At 36.6% G+C, this 22,709-nt stretch overlaps 1 pseudogene; it reads left to right on the top strand.

Annotated features, from left to right (window-relative positions):
* LOC102283506 (UDP-glucuronosyltransferase 2C1-like) overlaps positions 1–17,863 on the top strand; it is a 33,450-nt pseudogene extending 15,587 nt beyond the window's left edge.
* Positions 17,864–22,709: the final 4,846 nt, after the last annotated feature.

Raw genomic sequence — 22,709 nt, 5'->3', positions numbered from 1 at the left:
TTAATTTCATTGCTGCAGTCACCATCTGCAGTGAAATTACTTGTCTATAAATATATACATTTCTCTTAGATTTAAATGATACATGTAAAGAGCTCAACACATGGCAGAAAACACATAATCAGTAATTGGTAAACACACACACACACATATAAATAGGAGAAGGAACCTCCAATTTAAATCATTTTTAATTTGTTTAATAATCAATGATTTCAGGTCAAACTTTATATGCTGAAATGGTTAACATATGAAGAGACAGAATTGTTCTAATAATTCAGAAACATTAAGAAAAGTGTGCAACTATCTTATTCTTATACCTGTAAACTTTCATATTACAAAGACTCTTCTCCTCACAGGAGTCATGATGTTTACTCTGAAATCAATGGTCAAAAACCTCTCAGAAGAAAAGTTTAATATAGTTGCATCAGTCTTTCCCCAGATTCCACAGAAGGTCAGATAATTTTATTTTTTGAGGGGCAGCTATTTTAAAATTCATGAAGATCTCCTTAAATTGTACTTACAAGTGTAGGAAAACTTATTGGTATTATTAATATCAATTTAAGTGAACTGTAGAGAAAAAAATACTAAGGATATTTGATTCTTTTCTTGCTTTAAGCCTGGCATCACTTACAGGAAAATACATTGCAAAATTTTCTTTAAATAATCAGGTAAAAATTATAATTCATTGCTATTGAAGAAACGGTCAGCTTTGTGCCTGGGTGTAAGGCATCCATGTAATCTAGCCTTGTTTTTTGGTGTTTATTGTTTGTTGTGTTTTGTTTTGAATTTTTGGCATATACACAAGTTACAACTACCATGATGTCTCCATAAGGGAATAGATATTCAAAAATACAGCATTGATTCACAGGATACCTTGGATTCTATTTCCTTATAGTTAATGAATTTGGATCAGGCTATGGTTTAGCCTGAAACTGACAACGTGGATTCCTGGAGTACTTCTAAATAGTGACTCTTCATTTTAAGCAGTTAAAATCTTTAATAATACAGTGTAAGATTTAAGTTCACTTTCTGATGTTTCCCCAAATTATAATTTTTTACTGATACCTTTCTAAATTATAACTGAATCATGTCATTTTTAAACTACCATGAATACTCCCCCACTACTTTTAGTTAAAATAGAGAATAAAATATAATTTTAAGTTATAAATGCTCACAATAATTATTGTATTCATAACCAAATTACTCTCAAAAAATGTTTTGTGGGAACAGTACCCATTTAAATATTTAATCTAAATACCATCTTCATAAAAACACTGAATTTTCAACTGCATTAAAATACAATGCTTAAGGGTGAAATCAGGGCACACTAGAAAGCACCAAGACCTGTCTCTCTACCTAAACAAAATTGTTCTAGCAAAAACTGTCTGAAGTAACTGTATTGGAACTCTGGAATCTAACTGAGCACTTACAACTCACAGTGGAAAGACCGAGTAGAAACTATGGCTAATTTTAGTCAATTTCAGCCCTTAAGAATAGCAGCAGCTTCAAAGTCTTTATCACTCTGTACCATGACAACCCACATACCTGTATTTCTGATGGAATTTGGTGAAACCATGCTGGGCAATAAAGACCTTATCCTCAAAGTACTGTGGTTCTGCATTCTGATTGCCGATTACTGCCCATGATCATTGAGGTGTAGGTATAGAAGTTGGCCACATTTGTTTCAACCAGATGGACAGGGAGGCCTGGCATGCTGCGGTCCATGGGGTCGCAAAGAGTCAGACAAGACTGAGGGGTGGAACTGAATTGAATTGATCGCTATACGAAGCAACTTCCATGGGTTTAAAAGGATAGGTCTATTGTTTTTCCTTTTTCCTTTTTCCTCTGTTTGGGAGCCAGGCATTAATTAATCAGGCTATTTAAAAAAAAAAAAAAAAAACTCATAGTGAATTTTAGAAAGTTATGTGCATGTCCCAGGGAAAGACAGTGGCTCATAAAAATATCCAAGAAGACCCAAATCTTTACCTCAGCCTGATTTCTGGCAAAGAGAAACACTTCAACAACAGCAATAACAAAAATCAAACTGTTAACAAAGCAGCAAGTATGATTTCTGAAGTTAGAATACTACAAAAATCAAATGTACAGTGATCAACAAATATGAACTATACAAAGGTAGATGAAAGTATGGTCAAGTCAAAGAAACTAAATAAACTTAGAGAAGCCATTCCTGAGGGAGCCTGGATTTTGGAATTACTAGAAAAAAATTCCTTTAAAACCACTGCCTTAAAGATGCACAAAGAACTAAAGGAAGACAATGGTAAAGAGAAGAAAATGATGTAGGAAGAAAATGAAATATGGATAATGAGAAAGGAATTATTTTTAAAAGAAACCAAAAAAGAATTCTGGATATAAAAATTGCAGTAACTGAAATGAAAAGTTCACCACAGGAGTTTAAAATCAGACATGAGCAGGCAAAAGCATCAACAAACTTAAAGAAAGAGTATTTGAAATTATCAACTTCAAGGAACAGAAAGAAAAATAAATGAAGAAAAATGAATAAAGGTTAAGAAACTTGTGAAACACCATCTTGTAAATGTGAATACACATTGTGTGGGTCCCAGAAGGGCGAAATGGGCAGAAAGAATATTTAAAGAAATAATAGTTTAACATATCCCTAATTTAATAAAACACATAAATCTACAAATCCAAGTATCTTAGTAAATTTCAAGTAGGATAAATTAAAAGAGACCTACACCAAGACTCACTGTACTCATGTCTTTGAAAAACTAAAGATAATGAGTGGCTAACGAAAGAAATAAGGTAAGAAATTCATCACTTAAAAGATATCTTCAATGAAGTGATCTGCAAATTTCTCATCAGAAACCTTGGAGGCCAAAGGCAGTGGACTGATAAATTAAAAGTGATGAAAGACAAAATTGTTAACTGAGAATTTTATATCAGGCAAAATGTCCTTCAAAAATGAATAGAAAATAAGACATTTCCAGGTAAACACAAGTTGAAGGATATCATTAACACTAGACCTTCCTGTAAAAAAAAATGCAAAAGGTAATCCTTGTTGAAAGGAAATGCTTCTAAACAGTAAAACCATGTAAAGAAATAAAGATCTGCAATAAGGCAAAATTACAGTAAAGGAAATTATAAAAGCTATAAAAATTATAAAAATCAATTACTGCAATTTTTTGCTTGTAAATCCACTAAAAAATTTCTCAATGATTAAAATAAAAAATAATAAAAACATTATTGATCTATGTAATTATTAACATAATGTATAAATATTAATTTGTGTCATCAATACAGAGAGAGTTGGATGGATCTGTAAAGGAGCACATTTTTTATGCTTTTGAAGCTAACAATCAATAGGTCAAAGAATAAGTCATACAAGTAATTTGAAAATATTTGTTTAAATGAATGAAACATGAGAGACCAAAGCAAGAGATGCAGAGAAAGCAGAGGTTACAGATAAATTAATAATAGCTGTCCTGTGTGAGGTGGTATGTCTTTGTTCTTTGATTTGCATTTCCCTAATGAGTAATGGGGCTTCCCTTGTGGCTCAGCTGGTAAAGTGCCTACATTGAAAAAGAAGAATGATCTAAAATCAATTACCAAATCTTCTACTTTAAAGAACTATGAAAAGAAGACAAACCAAACCAAAAGCTAGCAGAAGGAGAAAAATGATGAAGATTAGAGCAGAGATAAAATTAAAAAAAGAAAACAGAAAATCAATAAAACCAAAATCGAGTTCTTCAAAAAGGTTAGCAAAATTATCAAAGCTTTAACTAGATTAGTTAAAAGGAAAACAAAAAATTGTATGCAAATAATTTAAATCAGAAATGAACTTAATGGCTTACAGAGATAAAAATTATAAGAGGATATGATTGGAGGTACGGCCAAGATGGAACAGTAGGAAGACCCTCAGCTCAGCTTTTCCCTTAGGCAAAACAAAATAGCTCCTATTTGCAGAGCAACTATTGATGAGGACAAATAGAATAACAGCAATAAAGATTTTCTACACCTAAATAAAAAAGAACCTCAGTGAGACAGATAGGAGGGATGGAGAAGTGGTACAATCAAGACTCATAGTCCCAACTGAGTCAATTAGCAGAGATGGTCCCCTAGATGTGAAAAGTTTGAGACCAATATTGGGTTCCCAAGCCCAGGGATCCTTCACTGGGAAGTCAAGCTCCAGAGCACTGGATTTGAAGGCCAGTGACTTTCAGAAGAATCAGGACTCATGGTAGTCAACACACAAACACAGAAAGTCCCATGCAACCTAAAATGGGGCTCCCCTAGAGCATATGGCTTTCATTATTAGAGCAATTCAAAGCAATTTACATATTCAATGCATCTTACAGGTTTAATGCAATACCTATCAAAACTCTAACAGCCTTTTTGTAGAAATGAAAAATCCAGTCCTCAACTCCATATGTGACAGCAAGAATTACAAGACAAAAAAATTTGAAAAACAACAAAACAAAAGGACTTATATTTTCAAATACTGTAATTAGAAATATGCTATAAAACCTATAGGAAATTAACACTGTGGTGCTGGAGGAAAGGCAGACATACTACCCAATGGAATAAAGAAAAAGTAGAAATTTATCCTCACATATATGGTCAGTTGATTTTCAACAAGGATGAAATACTATTCACTAAGAGAAAGAACAGTCTCTTCTCAACAAATAGTGCTGGCAAAGTCTTGATATCTGTGTGCAAACTACTACAGATAGATCCTTTTCTTACAGTATATACAAACATTAACTCAAAATGGATCAGAGACTTAAACTTTAGAAGTAAAACTATAACACTTGTATAAGAAAATTTTGTTCATAGGTATGACACCAAAAGCACATCAATAAAAGTTAAAAATAAATTGGACTACATCAAATGCAGAACTTCTTTACATCAAAAGATAGTACCAAGAAAATAAAATACAATGTACAGATTGGGAGAAAATCTTTGAAAATAGTACCACTGATAAGAAATTAAGATACATGATACCTAAGAATATCTATAACTCAACAACAGCAACAAAAACACAATTGAAAAATGGGAGAGTAATTAAAAGATATCTTTCCAAAGAAGATTATCGAATGGTCAAAAATTATATGAAAGGATGCTCAGCATCATTAATCATTACCAGCGGGATTCTTTACCAGCTGAACCACAAGGGAAGCCCCATTAATCATTAGAGAAATACAAATCAAAGAACAAAGACATATCACCTCACACAGAACAGCTGTTAAAGAAAGAAAAAAGAAAAGACAAATGTTGATGGAGAAAGAAGACTTCTTCCATTGCTGATAGGAGAGAAAAGTATGCATCTCCTCTGAAAAACTTTTTTGTGGTTCCTCTGAAGGTTATGACCAGTGTATTCTCTTGGCAAAACTGTTAGCCTTTGCCCTGTTTCATTCCGTACTCCAAGACCAAATTTGTCTGTTACTCCAGGTATTTCTTGACTTCCTACTTTTGCATTCCAGTCCCCTAAAATGAAAAGGGCATCTTTTTTGTGTGTTAGTTCTAGAAGGTTTTGTAGGTCTTCATAGAACCATTCAACTTCAGCTTCTTCAGCATTATTGGTTGGGACATAAGCTTGGATTTCTATGATATCAAATGGTTTGCCTTGGAAACAAAAAGAGATAATTCTGTCATTTTTGAGATTGCATCCAAGGACTGGATTTGAGACTGTTTTGTTGACTATGAGGTCTACTTCAATTCTTTTAAGGGATTCTTGCCCACAGTAGTAGATATAATGGTCATCTGAGTTAAATTCACCTATTTGAGTCCATTTTAGTTTGCTGATTCCTAAAATGTTGATGTTCACTCTTGCCACCTCCTATTTGTCCACATCCAATTTGCCTTGATTCATGGACCTAACATTCCATGTTCCTAGGCACTATTGCTCTTTACAGCAGCAGACCTTGCTTCTATCACCAGTCACATGCACAACTGGGTATTGTTTTTACTTTGGTTTCATCTCTTTGTTCTTTCTGGAGTTAGTTCTCCACTATCTTCAGTAGCATATGGGGCACCTACTGACCTGGGGAATTCATCTTTCAGTGTCCTATCTTTTTGCCTTTTCATACTGTTCATGGGGTTCTCAAGGTAAGAATACTGATGTTTTTTGCCATTCCCTTCTCCAGTGGACCACGTTTTGTCAGAACTCTCCACCATGACCTGTCCATCTTGGGTGGCCCTACATGGCATGGCTCATAGTTTCATTGAGTTAGACAAGGCTGTGGATCATGTGATCAGATTGGTTAGTTTCCTGTGATTGTGGTTTTCAGTCTGTCTGCCCTCTGATGGAGAAGGATAAGAGGCTTATGGAAGCTTGATGATGGGAGAGACTGACTAAGAGGGAAGGAAAGTCTTGTTCTAATGGGAGGGGCCGTACTCAGTAAATCTTTAATCCAATTTTCTGTTGAAAGGTGGGGCTGTATTTTCCCATTATCTGACCTAAGGCCAAACTATGGTGGAGATAATGAAGATAATGGTGACTGCCTTCAAAAGGTCCCATGCAAGCACTGTTACACTCAGTTCCCCCAACCCTGGACTATAAAGAAAGCTGAGCACTGAAGAATTGATGCTTTTGAACTGTGCTGCTGGAGAAGACTATTGAGAATCCCTTGGACTGCAAGGAGATCCAACCAGTCCATCCTAAAGGAAATCAGCCCTGAATTTTCATTGGAAGGACTGATGCTGAAGCTGAAATTCCGGTTCTTTGGCCACCTGATGTGAAGAGCTGACTTGTTCGAAAAGACCCTGATGCTGAGAAAGATTGAAGGTGGAAGGAGAAGTGGACGATAGAGGATGAGATGGTTGGATGGCATCACCACCTCAATGGACATGAGTTTGAGTAATCTCTGGGAGTTGGTGATGGACAGGGAGGTCTGGCGTGCTGCAGTCCATTGGGTCGCAAAGAGTTGGACACGACTGAGCAACAGAACTGAACTGAACTGAAAGTTAAAGATGGAGCAATCATATAGCCCAGGAATTCTAATCCTAGTTATGTAGACAAAGGGATTGAAATCAGGGACTAAAACAAATACTTCCACACCAATGGTCACAGCAACATTATACACAATAGCAAAATGAATGGATAAAAAAATGTGATAAACACACAAAATACAATATTATTCAGGCTTAAAAAGAAAGAAAATTCTGGCATGTTACAACATGTATGAACCATGGAAACATAAAGCTAAGTGACATAATGCCTAGAGAGAAATAGACAAATACAGTATGATTCCACTTAAATGTCTAGAGTAGTCAAATTCATAAAGACAGAGTGGAATATACATTACTGGGGCTAGAGAATGGAGGGAATAGGGAGTTTCTGCCTAAAAACACAGTTTATGTAGGAAAGATGAAAATATTTGGGGTATAGAGAGCAATGATTTTTTCACAATACTGTGGATGGAGTTATGCCACCAAATTCTATACTTGCAATACTTCAAATTGATAAATATCATTATATATATTTTACTATAATAAAAGAGGCAATTCATTATTCTATGTTACTGCCAAGTATGTTTATAACAAAGTCAAAGAAACACCAATTTCTTAGTATCTCTTCCTTTGCCTCTGAAAACTTTGTTTCAAAAATCTCCTTTGCCAGAATGGTCTAGTAACACCAATATGAAATTGTTTCTGGTACAGATTATTTTTTCTCTTCATCTCCTAAATGAGAATCATCCTGAAGATGATAGCCTATTGACTGGGATTATTGCAAGCATTTGAAAATATGGTTGCAGTGTCAATGGTTTAAAACATTAATTACTTAATCACTCACAACCTCAGTTTTCCTGTGTATTTCCAGGAGGTACTGAGCCAGATTAATTGCAAGTCAATTGCCTCCTTCTGACGAGATGTGATTTTAAAATCTTCAAATATATAAAGGCATTTATCTGAGCTTCCCTGGTGACTCAAATGGTAAAAAATCTGCCTGCAATGTGGGAGACCTGGATTTGATCCCTAGGTTAGGAAGATCCCTTGTAGAAGGGAATGACTACTCACTCCAGTATTCTTGCCTGGAGAATCCCATGGACAGAAAAGAGCCTGGCAGGCTGCAGTCCAGGGGTTCACAAAGAGTTGGACAGGACTGAGTGACTATTTTTTTTTTTTTTTTAATCTTAATAGGTTCTGTGGAGATACACAGGGAAGAAATCAGAAACATTAGGAGCCAATCCTAGCTGTATGAATGGATTCAATAGAATGATCTTGGTAAGACCAGAGAAGCAAAATTAAGTGGAACTGAATAAGGGATAACCTGAAGGATTACTCAGTAACAATTAATTCAACAAATTTGTATTCAAAATAAGTTAAAAACAAAACAAACAAACGAACAAAAAATCCCTTGATTTACTCGTTACATTTCTTCTGGAGCTTGTTAAAGAAAAAATTATGCATGACACTTGATAAGATTATAAGGCACACTTTATTCAAGACCATCATGATAAATATAGTTACTACTGCAATGGACTTTTACAGTAATACAGAGAGATTGGGCTAAACTCTGAATGCAAAGAGGAAACCTGGGAAATTTATAACTGAACTGCTGAGTGCAGGGTGGGGGCTGGGGGAGGAGATAGTAAATGGAAAGTTACTAAGAGGAAACATCAGGGGCATAGAAGAACCCTGACAAACTGACTTAATTGGATTCTAGCTAAAGGTAGGCTAGGTTCATCAGACATCATATGAGGGATGATAAAGTATGAGGCAACAGCTACATAGTGTGATCAGATATCAAGGTTGGAAGAGTCTAGCTAAACTTACTTAATAGAGTGCTTGGTAAAATTGGGCAATGCAGAAATAAACAAATAAACCCTCTAATCAGGTCCTAGTTGAGAAAGATTTTAGAGGAGCTTAACTAGACTTTGGTCACGGATAGAATCTTTGTGAAGCTATAATGTAAATATGAAGTCTGTAATTTTCCTTTTTATGACACAATCTCTCCTTCAGAATCAGAGTCAGGGAAAGTACCTTTAGATCAGGCTCTCATTAACTTTTGCATAAAATATTTCAGCACCCTCCTGACTCTCTGCATGTATTTTCTCCACCTCTCTTCTCTTCCCCTAACTACAATTATTTGAAAAAAAATCTGATAAACCATTTCACCAGCTATAATATTAAGTGGCTCCATACTACTTAAAATAAAGGGCAGAGTTCCATTTTTTAAAACAGAAATCTCACAGTCTTGCCTGGGTCTATTTTTCTAGCCTGTAATGCCAGCATTCTCACATTGAAACCCTGAACATATCACCTCCCTTCCCCATCCACAGTTTTTTTTTTTTTTTTTTCTTATATCCCTCAGTCTTGCTTATTGAAGTCATTTCACCCCAACAACTTGTCCAATGTACATCATTTAACTCTGCACAAACCTTTCAGAGCTTTTTGGAATGACTTAATTGCTGGAATAACTAATTGCTGCTTTCTTAGAGCCTATAGAAATTTATATATGACCTCATGGCACAGAATTATACAGATGTTACCTAATTGAATTAACAATTTATAAACATGTCACAATTTTCTGTTTGTGAAACTCTTACAACTTAGAATAATGCATTTTTTTTTTTTTAGGTCATCCCCAAACCAGAGCTTTTATTACTTACTGTGAAATTAATGGTATCTATGAAGCTATTCACCACGGGGTCCCTATGGTGGGAATTCCCAAGTTTGGTGATCAACATGATAATATTGCTTGTGTAAAAGTCAGAGGGGCAGTTGTTGAATTAGACTTGCACAGAATGATGAGTTCTGATATGCTTAATGCTTTGAAAGCATTTAACAACCCTTTGTGAGTATAGAATATATACTTTTCTGAGAAGCATCAGTATTTTAAAATGAGTAAGTCGTTTCATTCAACTAAATCAATTACTTTTTTCCAGGATGTGGCTAACATAAAATATGATTGTCTTATACATCTCAGATTCTGTAAATGTGTTAGATTCACCTGGGCAATAGATTACTGGGCAATAAATTCCAACCGAAAAACAAATACTAAATATATTTAAAGAAACTAAGCTATTACTAAATATTCTTATTTCAATTAATAGTATTTATTGTTTGTTTCTTTAACATTGCAGATATTATCACTATAAAGAATTTAGGTGATATGACAGAAACAGAGAAATAAAAATGAAAATTCACTTAACCCTCCTCATGTAGCTATAACCAACTACTAGAAGAAATAATACCTCTATTATTTCCTTGTGCTAATTTATAAATAGGAAAATAAAAATAATTTTATAAAAATGTGATGGTGCTACTTTTTAAAGTATTTCAAGAGAAAGTCAATGAAGTAAAATTGAGAGATCCAAATGGAGGCATAGATGAACCAGCCTCCCTGTCCCCTGGTAAAGATAAACAATTAGACACTGTTTGTAAACAAAAATATCTCTGTGAGAGCTCTAAAGTCTATGTAAGAAATTTGAGCAACGTGGTGAAACAAGCAAACAAACAGAAAGACCTTAGAATAATCACAGGGGAACAATGAATACAGCTTTATTATGCCTGCATGATCCTCTCCAAGGCCATGATTGTTCACCTCCAAAAGATAACTTGCCAGCTAGAAAGAGTTCCTTATGGGAAAGGAGGAGGAAGTTGAGTGACTAGCTTCTAAAGCCATTTGGGATACAGAAATAGAAAAGAAACAAACAAACTTAAGTTGTTACAAACCCACAAAAGATCTCAAATAGCCAAAGAAGTCCTAAGAAAGAAGAATGAAGCTGAAGGCATCTCACTTCCTATTTCAAATTATTCTACAAAGCTATAGTGATTCCAAAAGTATGGTACTAGCATAAAAACAGACACATCTACCAATGGAGAGGAACGAGAGCACTGAAATAAACCCTCACATCAGTTCAGTTCAGTTCAGTCGCTCAGTCGTGTCTGACTCTTTGCGACCCCATGAATCCCAGCACGCCAGGCCTCCCTGTCCATCACCAACTCCCGGAGTTCACTCAGACTCACGTCCATCGAGGCAGTGATGCCATCCAGCCATCTCATCCTCTGTTGTCTCCTTATCCTCCTGCCCCCAATCCCTTCCAGCATCAGAGTCTTTTCCAATGAGTCAACTCTTCGCATGAGGTGGCCAAAGTACTGGAGTTTCAGCTTTAGCATAATTCCTTCCAAAGAAATCCCAGGGCTGATCTCCTTCAGAATGGACTGACTGGATCTCCTTGCAGTCCAAGGGACTCTCAAGAGTCTTCTCCAACACCACAGTTCAAAAGCATCAATTCTTTGGCACTCAGCCTTCTTCACAGTCCAACTCTCACATCCATACATGACCACAGGAAAAACCATAGCCTTGACTAGACGGACCTTTGTTGGCAAAGTAATGTCTCTGCTTTCTAATATGCTGTCTATGTTGGTCATAACTTTTCTTCCAAGAAACAAGCATCTTTCAATTTCATGGCTTCAGTCACCATCTGCAGCGATTTTGGAGCCCCTAAAAATAACACCTGTCACTGTTTCCATTGTTTCCCCAATTATTTGCCATCAAGTGATGGGACTGGATGCCATGATCTTAGTTTTCTGAATGTTGAGCTTTAAGCCAACTTTTTTCTCTCCTCTTTCACTTTCATCAAGAGGCTTTTGAGTTCTTCTTCACTTTCTGCCATAAGGGCAGTGTCATCTGTGTATCTGAGGTTATTGATATTTCTCCCAGAAATCTTGATTCCAGTTTGTGCTTCATCCAGTACAGCATTTCTCATGATGTATATAAGTTAAATAAGCAGGGTGACAATACACAGCCTTGCTGTACTCCTTTCCCGATTTGGAACTGGTCTGTTGTTCCATGTCCAGTTCTAACTGTTGCTCCCTGACCTGTATACAGATTTCTCAGTAGGCAGGTCAGGTGGGCTGGTATCCCCATTTCTTAAGAATTTTCCACAGTTTGTGGTGATCCACACAGTCAAAGGCTTTGGCATAGTCAATAAAGCAGAAGTGAATGTGTTTCTGGAACTCTCTTGCTTTTCTGATGATCCAATGGATGTTGACAATTTGATCTCTGGTTCCTCTGCCTTTTCTAAATCCAGTTTGAACATCTGGAAGTTCACAGTTCACATACTGTTGAAATCTAGTTTGGAGAATTTCAAGCATTACTTTGCTAGCGTGTGAGATGAGTGCAATTTTGTGGTAGTTTGAGCATTCTTTGGCATTGCCTTTCTTTGGGATTGGAATGAAAACTGATCTTTTCCAGTCCTATGGCCACGGCTGATTTTTTCAAATTTGCTGGCATACTGAGTGCAGTACTTTCACAGCATCATCTTTCAGGATTTGAAATAGCTCCACTGGAATTCCATCACCTCCACTAGCTTTGTTTGTAGTGATGCTTTCTAAGGCCCACTTGACTTCACATTCCAGGATGTCTGGCTCTAGATGAGTGATCACATCATCATGGTTATCTGGGTCCTGAAGATCTTTTTTGATTAGTCTTCTTTGTATTCTTGCCACCTCTTCTTAATATCTTGTTTCTGTTAGGTCCGTACCATTTCTGTCCTTTATCGAGCCCATCTTTGCATGAAAACTTCTCTCAGTATCTCTAATTTTCTTGAAGAGATCTCCAGTCTTCCCCATTCTATTGTTTTCCTCTGTTTCTTTGCATTGATCCCTGAGGAAGGCTTTCTTATCTCTCCTTGCTATTCTTTGGAATTCTGCATTCAAATGGGTATATCTTTCCTTTTGTCCTTTGCCTTTTGCTTCTCTTCTTTTCATAGCTATTTGTAAGGACTCCTCAGACAACCAATTTGCCTTTTTGCCTCCCGCCCCCCTGCCCCACCATGGGGATGGTCTTGATCACTGCCTCCTGTACAGTGTCACAAACCTCCACCCATAGTTCTTCAGGTACTCTGTCTATCAGATATAATCCCTTGAATCTATTTGTTACTTCCACTGTACAATCGCAAGGGATTTGGTTTAGATCACCTAAATGGTCTAGTGGTTTTCACTACTTTCTTCAATTTAAGTCTGAATTTGGCAATAAGGAGTTCATGATCTGAGCCACAGTCAGCTCCCAATCTTGTTTTTGATGATGTTTAGAGCTTCTCCATCTTTGGCTGCAAAGGATATGATCAGTCTGTTTTCAGTATTGACAATCTGGTGATGTCCATGTGTAGAGTCTTTTCTTGTGTTGTTGCATCAGGAAATGCAGATCAAGTTTCTAATAAGGCATGGCCTCACACCTGTTAGAATGGCTGGCATCAAAAGACAAAATAGAACAAGTGTTGGTAAGAATGTGAGGAAAGGGGACCTCTAGTTCACTCTTGATTAGAACACAGTAGACTATGGAAAAAAGTATGGATTTGCCTCAAAAATTAAAAATAGAACTACTGCTTAAAAACAGAACTACTATATTATCCAGGAAGCCTACTTCTGCCTATATGTCTAAGCCAGCCAGCCAGGATGCATGCTTATTCATGTCTGACTCTTTACAATCCCATGGACTGTAGCCCACCAGGCTTCTCGTCCATGGAATTTTCCATGCTAGAATACTGGAATGGGTTGGCATTTCCTACTCCAGAGGCTCTTACCGACCCAGAGATTGAACCCACATCTCTTGCATCTCCTGCACTGGAAGATGGATTCTTTACCCCTGCACCACCTGGGAAGCCTATTTTTATCTAAAGGAAACAAAAAAGATATGAAAGGGATATTCACACCCCCGTGTTCATCAACATTGTTCACAATAGCCAGGATATGAAAACAACCTAAATATCTGTCAGTGAATAAAAGGATAAAGGATATGTGGTTTATGTACATAAAAGGATATTATTAGCAACAAAAAAAATAGGAAGTCTCGCCATTTGTGATCACATGGCATCATGCTAAATGAAATAAATCACAGAAGAAAAAATATTGCAAGATATCACTATATTTTTGTATAAAAAGTCTAACACACAGAAACACTAGTGTGGTGGTTCCTAGAAACTAGGAGTTGGACAGGTGAAGAGATATTAGATGAAATTACAAATTTTCAATAAATTGAAACTTGCTTCAATGAATTACTTGTGGGGCACTTTGTACAACAAAGAAGTTTAGCTGTGATCATAAGTGAGTAAATAAATTAGGAATTTAACTATGAATAATTATATTTATTATCTTATTCTTTTTCAAAAAATCAAATAAATTCTGTGGGGAAAAACATTAAAATTAAAAGAATTTACAGGCATTGGAAGAATATTTTTTGAATATCAGATAAATTATTACTAAAAATTTAGTATAAATCTATGAACAAATTTTGACAATAGGGATTAGAATAATTATCTTGCAAATGCTTCCAAAGTTTGGTCAGTATAGAAGGACTTTTTACTTGAGGTCAATTCTCAACTTCCAGTTTGTATTTCTTAAACACCACATATTAATTTCTACAAGCTATATTATCAATACAGCATTATCAATGTTTACAACATGCACATCTTGTCCATGACCACATATTTAATATTGATTAGCATTAGTTTAGTATTTATATGGTTATAATGATGAAATTTGTGTTTTATTTATTTATTAATTTGTATCTTTCTATTCTTGAAAGATTCTGTTTTTATTACTTTTTAATCTGACAAATATTTTGCTTCTTTGTCTTGGAATTTTTGTTGCTGTTGTTTCCTTGTTTTCCCGAGATATATCAAAGTTACTTATTCCTTAAATTCTTGTGAATTAAGAAAGGCCTGTCTGTATATATATTTTTTTAATCAAAGGGCAACAGTTCAGTTCAGTTCAGTTGCTCAGTTGTGTCTGACTCTTTGAGACCCCATGGGCTGCAGCACGCCAGGCTTCCCTATCCATCACCAACACCTGGAGGTTGCTCAAATTCATGTCCATCAAGTTGGTGATGCCATCCAACCATCTCATCCTCTGTTGTCACCTTCTTCACCTGCCTTCAATCTTTCCCAGCATCAGGGTCTTTTCCAGTGGGTCTGTTCTTCACATCAGGTGGCCAAAGTATTAGAGTTTCAGCTTCAGCATCAGTCCTTCCAATAAATATTCAGGACTGATTTCCTTTAGGATGGACTGGTTTGATCTCCTTGAAGTTCAAGGGACTCTCAAGAATATTCTTCAACACCACAGTTCAAAAACACAGATCAAAGGGCAACAGAACTCTGTATAATTTTTCTTTTGGTTCAAAAGTCTCATTCTCAGAACTTTCTACATGCTGTTCCACTATATTTTATACTTTAATATTCTATAATCTCCATCAGTAGTGACTGCACTTCAGTGTGGGAGAATAGCTTCCCTTCTTCATCTCCTTCACAGATCCAAGGAAATAGTTCGTCTAAGTCAGCCATTAAAAAAACCTAAACCTAAACTTCTGGTCTTCGGTTTCTTGACAGAAGTTAAACCGGTTAGTGTTCTCACCATTGTTCCATCTCATCATTGTACTTGTAGCTCTTGGTTGCTTGAAGCCAAGATTCCAGCATCTACCTCACTCTCAGGCCCTACTTCTTGCCCATAGGGTGTTTTTTAGTATCTGGCATTCAGGGCCACAAAGATCACAGACTGAAACCATTTCCTGATACTGTTAAAGATTTGCTTCTTCTTAACACTAACACTCCATATGGAACCTAGAGAAGGATGGAGTGGCAGGGGGAAAGATTTCTTTCTCATAGACCTGCCCTTGATGTGGCTTCCTGCTACTATCATGTTCCCAATATCACAGTCAGCAAACAAGATCAAAGTTCTGTATTTTCAAACTACATATTCTACATTCCTGTTTCTGAACTATCAAAATTCTATTTCTGTTTAAAAATTATTGTTTTCTCCCTTACCTCCAATCATTACTAAGACTATGAAACATCCAACAAATTCTAGTTGATGGACCACCACATCTAAAATACCTCCTGAGGAAAGAAACTCTCAAATGCATTCTGCATTCTGGGCTTCCCAGGTGGCACAGTGGTAAAAGAATCTGACTGCCAATGCAAAAGATGCAGGAGGCAGGGGTTTGAACTCTGGGTCCAGAAGATTCACTGGAGAAGGAAATGGCAACCCACTCCAGTATTCTTGCCTGGCAAACTCCATGGACAGAAGAATCTGGTGGGTTACAGTCCATGGGGTTGCAAAGAGTCAGACATGCCTAAGCACACAATCCTTGATGAGTTTTTTATGACATAATGTATTAAGAACTATGTAATGTACTTTTAATAATATATAACAATTTTAGATATGTCTACCTAAATATATATTTAGATATATCTAGATATATATTTGGATATATTGTGTTCTTTTTTTTTTTTGGTATTTCATTGGAATTTATTATAAAAGAATAGCTTTATGTGATTCTTGAAACAATGGGTGAAAATTTGCCTTAGTATGCATCAGCCAATAAATTAAGTTTAAACTTTTAAAGTAAACAGAAGAGAGCTAACATTTTAAGTCCTTTGTGTACTGGAGAATTTATATATTTTTCATTTCAGCTGTATTTTTCACTGTTTGACTCTGTATTTCTTCTATTTTCTCTTTTATTGAAACTATATGTTCATTTTTCTTCCCAGTTTGGTGAACATCTTTGAAATTATCATGTCTAACTCTTTTCTTAGATACTTATCTCCATTTCACTTAGTTTTTTTCTAACATTATGTCTTATTTCTTCATTTGGAACACACTCCTCTGTCTCCTCGTGTTGCCCAATTCTCTGTGTTTATTCCTTGTGTTAGGTGGATTGGTTATGTTTCCCAATCTTGGAGAAGTGGCCTTGTGTAGGGGACATCCTGCGGGGTCCTTACCATGCTCCCTCTGTTCATCAGAGTGTGTGCTCTAGGGGTGCCCCTTACGTGGGCAGTCTACATCATTCTGCTGTGGCAGGGCCAATTACCATGGGTGTGCTGGTAGGTGAGGCTGGTTCCCTGGCCTGGTTGGCTATAAGGCCATGCTTTGTGTAGTTGCTTAGGATCTGGTGGAAAGCAGAATAAGCTGACTGTGGTCGAGGGAGGCTCGGGGCTGCTGCCAGCCTGCTGAAGGACAGGGCTAGGTCCCTGAGTGGCTGTGTGCATAGCCCACTAATGAAGCTACAGATTTTTTTTTTTTTAATTTTTCAGCACTTTATTTTTTTTTTATTTGATAAATTTAACGCCTTTTATTGCCATACCTCATTTTACTGTGCTTTGCTTTAGTGAGCTTTATAGATACATGTTTTTTTTTTTTGTTAATTTTCTGTTTAGTTGATCTATCCATAAGTGTGAGTGGGGTATTAAAGTCTCCCACTATTATTGTGTTATTGTTAATTTCTCCTTTCATACTTGTTAGGATTTGTCTTACAGACTCATGGTGCTCCCATGTTGGGTGGATATATATTTATAATTGTTATATCTTCTTCTTGGATTGATCCTTTGATTATTATGTAGTGACCTTCTTTGTCTCTTTTCACAGCCTTTGTTTTAAAGTCTAATTTATCTGATACGAGTACTGTGACTCCTGCTTTCTTTTGGTCCCAATTTGCATGGAAAATCTTTTTCCAGCCCTTCACTTTCAGTCTGTATGTGTCCCCTGTTTTGAGGTGGGTCTCTTGTAGACAACATATGTAGGGGTCTTGTTTTTGTATCCATTCAGCCAGTCTTTGTCTTTTGGTTGTGTTCTTTTGTGTTCTTAAGAAATTTTTCAAGTGACTACATATTCATTCCTTAGCTGTAAAGAAAACGCTATGACGTTATCAGGAATTCACCACGATCAGCCTATGAAGCCCTTGGAATGAGCAGTCTTCTGGATTAAGTTTATCAGGCATCACAAAGGAGCCAAACACCTTCGGCCAGCGGTCCATGACCTCACCCAGTACCAGCACCATTGTTTGGATGCGATTGGCTTCCTGTTAGCATGTGTGGCAACTATTATATTTCTGGTCACTAAATGTTGCCTGTTTTGCTGCTGGAAGTTTGGTAAAACTGCAAAGTAGAAACAGAGTAGTCTTTTTTTTTTTTTTTAAACAATTGAGTGGGAAACCCTGACAGGGCTCATCTGAATTAATTCAGCCACTGTTTTGTATAGATCCCTTTCTTACTCTCCCGGGTTCTTATTCATTCCTTAACTTATCACGTCAAAGATCAAAGGCTTCACTCAAATATGTGACACATGATTTACAATTAAGATTTAAAATAATAAATTTACAAAGAGAGGATAAACAAATGCATGGAAGTTGTAATCATTAAAGACACTGTTTTACTTCATTCATTTACTTCATTCATTGTTTTCAGTTCAATGATTTGAGAGGCCTTTTGAGGCTTTGGGAACATAGTGATTAACTCTATTTTCAGTACTAATCATATTGCATATTTCCTAAATATCTCACATGATTTTGGGTCCAGTAGGTAATCATTATTTCTTATTCTCTAAAGGAACTGCATTAGGAGTTGTGCAGAGCACTCTAGTCAGAGCTTCCCTTTTAATCAAGAATATCAGGAAACTGTTAGGGTTTCTGGGTTTGTTTAGTGGCTCTGTCATGTCTAACTCTTTGTGACCACATGGACTATAGCCTGCCAAGTTCATGGAATTCTCCAGGCAAGATTACTGGAGTGGATTGCCATTCCCTACTCAAGGGTCATCTCTACCCAGAGATCAAACCTGGGTCTCCTGCATTGCAGACATATTCTTTACCATCTGAGCCACAGATGCCATAAAGCATATTTTTTACTGTCAATTTCTTTTAATATGACACATCAAACTTTGTCCTTCTTGTATTACAAAACACTAATTTTTGTCTTTGATTTAAAATTTGCCTTTCATTTAGATATTAATGGAGAAGCTCTATACAGTCAGCAGAAACAAGACCAGGAGCTGACTGTGGCTCAGGTCATGAACTCCTTATTGCCAAATTTAGACTGAAATTGAAGAAAGTAGGGAAAACCACTAGACCATTCAGGTATAACCTAAATCAAATCCCTTATGATTATACAGTGGAAGTGAGAAATAGATTTAAGGGCCTAGATCTGATAGACAGAGTGCCCGAAGAACTATGGAATGAAGTTCATGACATTGTACAAGAGACAGGGATCAAGACCATCCCCATGGAAAAGAAATGCAAAAAACCAAAATGCCTGTCTGGGGAGGCCTTACAAATAGCTGTGAAAAGAAGAGAAGCGAAAAGCAAAGGAGAAAAGGAAAGATATAAGCATCTGAATGCAGAGTTCCAAAGAATAGCAAGAAGAGATAAGAAAGGCTTCTTCAGTGATCAATGCAAAGAAATAGAGGAAAACAACACAATGGGAAAGACTAGGGATCTCTTCAAGAAAATTAGAGATACCAAGCAAACATTTCATGCAAAGATGGGCTCGATAAAGGACAGAAATGGTATGGACCTAACAAAAGCAGAAGATATTAAGAAGAGATGGCAAGAATACACAGAAGAACTGTACAAAAAAGATCTTCATGACCCAGATAATCACGATGGTGTGATCACTGACCTAGAGCCAGACATCCTGGAATGTGAAGTCAAGTGGGCCTTAGAAAGCATCACTACGAACAAAACTAGTGGAGGTGATGGAATTCCAGTTGAGCTCTTTCAAATCCTAAAAGAGGATGCTGTGAAAATGCTGCACTCAATATGCCAGCAAATTTGGAAAACTCAGCAGTGGCCACAGGACTGGAAAAGGTCAGTTTTCATTCCAATCCCAAAGAAAGGCAATGCCAAAGAATGCTCAAACTACCACACAATTGCACTCATCTCACACGCTAGTAAAGTAATGCTCAAAATTCTCCAAGCCAGGCTTCAGCAATATGTGAACTGTGAACTTCCTGATGTTCAAGCTGGTTTTAGAAAAGGCAGAAGAACCAGAGATCAAATTGCCAACATCTGCTGGATCATGGAAAAAGCAAGAGAGTTCCAGAAAAACATCTATTTTTGATTTATTGACTATGCCAAAGCCTTTGACTGTGTGGATCACAATAAACTGTGGAAAAGTCTGAAAGAGGTGGGAATACCAGACCACCTGACCTACCTCTTGAGAAATCTGAATGCAGGTCAGGAAGCAACAGTTAAAACTGGATGTGGAACAACAGACTGGTTCCAAATAGGAAAAGGAGTATGTCAAGGCTGTATATTGTCACCCTGCTTATTTAAATTTTATGCAGAGTACATCATGAGAAATGCTGGACTGGAAGAAACACAAGCTGGAATCAAGATTGCTGGGAGAAATATCAATAACCTCAGATATGCAGATGATACCACCCTTATGTCAGAAAGTGAAGAGGAACTCAAAAGCCTCTTGATGAAAGTGAAAGTGAAGAGTGAAAAAATTGGCTTAAAGCTCAACATTCAGAAAATGAAGATCATGGCATCCGGTCCCATCACTTCATGGGAAATAGATGGGTAAATAGTGGAAACAGTGTCAGACTTTATTTTTCTGGGCTCCAAAATCACTGCAGATGGTGATTGCAGCCATGAAATTAAAAGACGCTTACTCCTTGGAAGGAAAGTTATGACCAAGCTAGATAGCATATTCAAAAGCAGAGACATTACTTTGCCAACAAAGGTCTGTCTAGTCAAGGCTATGGTTTTTCCTGTGGTCATGTATGGATGTGAGAGTTGGACTGTGAAGAAGACTTAGCGCCGAAGAATTGATGCTTTTGAACTGTGGTGTTGGAGAAGACTCTTGAGAGTCCCTTGGACTGCAAGGAGATCCAACCAGTCCATTCTGAAGGAGATCAGCCCTGGGATTTCTTTGGAGGAAATAATGCTAAAGCTGAAACTCCAGTACTTTGGCCACCTCATGTGAAGAGTTGACTCATTGGAAAAGACTCTGATGCTGGGAGGGATTATGGGCAGGAGGAGAAGGGGACGACAGAGAATGAGATGGCTGGATGGCATCACCTACTCGATGGACGTGAGTCTGAGTGAACTCCGGGAGTTGATGATGGACAGGGAGGCCTGGCGTGTTGTAATTCATGGGGTCGCAAAGAGTCAGACACAACTGAGTGACTGAACTGAACTAAACTGAATGATAGTACTTAATCTGTATTGCAAAACTTCATGTTTTCTGAGAACTAGTTGACTCTTTTATGTTAGCATGGTTGATGCCATGATGAAGCAAAAGTAAATGACTGGAATTTAATAACTACTCTTTTAAAATAGCTTAATTTAAAAAGTCTGCTCTACATTAATTTTGCTTACAATAAACACATTCAGAAATAAGCAAATGTCTTAGAGCCACACTGCAGATTCTTTGAAGGAAAATGCGTTTCTTTGAAATACTATTTGCCAAGGGAATAATTTCTCTGTCTAATCAGAAATTCCATCTAATCAGAAATGATTTTACATTTCTTCCTTTTCTTTAATCCCATCACTTTCCCTGGTCTTCTCATAAACTGCACTGTGATCCTTATACCAGGCACAAGTACTAGGCTTCTTATTAACTAGTGTCATCCTGACATATGCAGTAAACATGAAGAGACATGTTAAATTTTAATAAAAGTATATATCTTAAAAAAAAGAAAAGCGTCTAAGTCTTTCGTCTCTTACCATACAAGGTCAATTTTAGGGAGTCTGACAATGATTTTGTTTTGAAATTCCACCAAATTCTCCATTAAAAAATTTATCTTTCTTTCATTTCCAAAAAGACTATCTTCAGTATGCTAGCCAATAATTTGCTAATGAGGTAAAAAATTATTCAATGTAATATATATTAACAAAGTGTTAGTTGCTTAGTCGTGTCCAGCTCTTTGCAACCCCATGGACTGTGGCCTGCCAAACCCCTCTGTCCATGAGGTCTCCAGGCAAGAATACTGGAGTGGATTGCCATTCCCTTCTCCAATATTAACCAAAGTCAGTAATAATTTACTATGAACTTTGATGTTTATAACTTAGGCAAGATAAACCTAAAATTACTTTCATAGAGCAAATATAAATCTATCAAAAATATAATTATTTTAGAAAAAATATAAAACTATCTTAGGACAAATGTAAGTCATTTGGGCATTTGTTTTTTTTTGTTTTTGTTTTTTGTTTTTTAGCAGGAGTAGTGGCACAAGTAAGTACAAGGTAAATATACATTTTTTTTCCTTAGATGAGACGTTAATTATAAAAAAAATCTAGCAGAAAAAAATTAATTTTGTGAAATTTGAAATAGTTAAGTAGTTATTATACTTTAAGATATAAAATGTAAAAAATGAAAGCACTAATGCCTTTTGTCTTAAAATCTGATTCATGTAATCAAAGTGATAACTTACCATACTGTTAAATGATTTATTCTGGCAATAAGATAATGTCTTTTGATGTCATAATCTTTGCTATTCAGTCGGTAAGTCATGTCTAACTCTGCGACCCCATGGACTGCAGCATGCCAGGCTTCCCTGTCCTTCACTATTTCCAAGAGTTTGCTCAAGTTCATGTCCACTGAGTCAGTGACGCTATCTAAATAACATCCTTTCTGCCCTCTTTGCCTTTTGCCTTCAATCTTTCCCAGCATCAGGGTCTTTTCTAATGAGTCAGTTCTTCACATCAGATGGCCAGAGTATTGGAGTTTCAGCTTCAGCATCAGTCCTTCCAATGAATACTCAGAACTGATTTTCTTTAGGATGGACTGGTTGGGTCTCCTTGCAGTCCAAGGGACTCTCAAGTGTCTTCTCCAACACCACAGTTCAAAAGCATCAATTCTTCGGTGCTCAGCTCTCTTTATAGTCCAATTCTCACATCCATCTATCCACAACTACTGGAAAAACCATAGCTTTGTCTATACAGACCGTTGATGGCAAACTAATCTATACATAATCTGATAATAATTTTAGGTATGCAAAGGCTAAACCTTTGT

The sequence above is a fragment of the Bos mutus genome, chromosome 6, assembly GCF_027580195.1.
Source record: "Bos mutus isolate GX-2022 chromosome 6, NWIPB_WYAK_1.1, whole genome shotgun sequence".
Taxonomy (NCBI): Eukaryota; Metazoa; Chordata; class Mammalia; order Artiodactyla; family Bovidae; genus Bos; species Bos mutus.
This window is presented reverse-complemented; position numbering and strand designations above follow the sequence as displayed.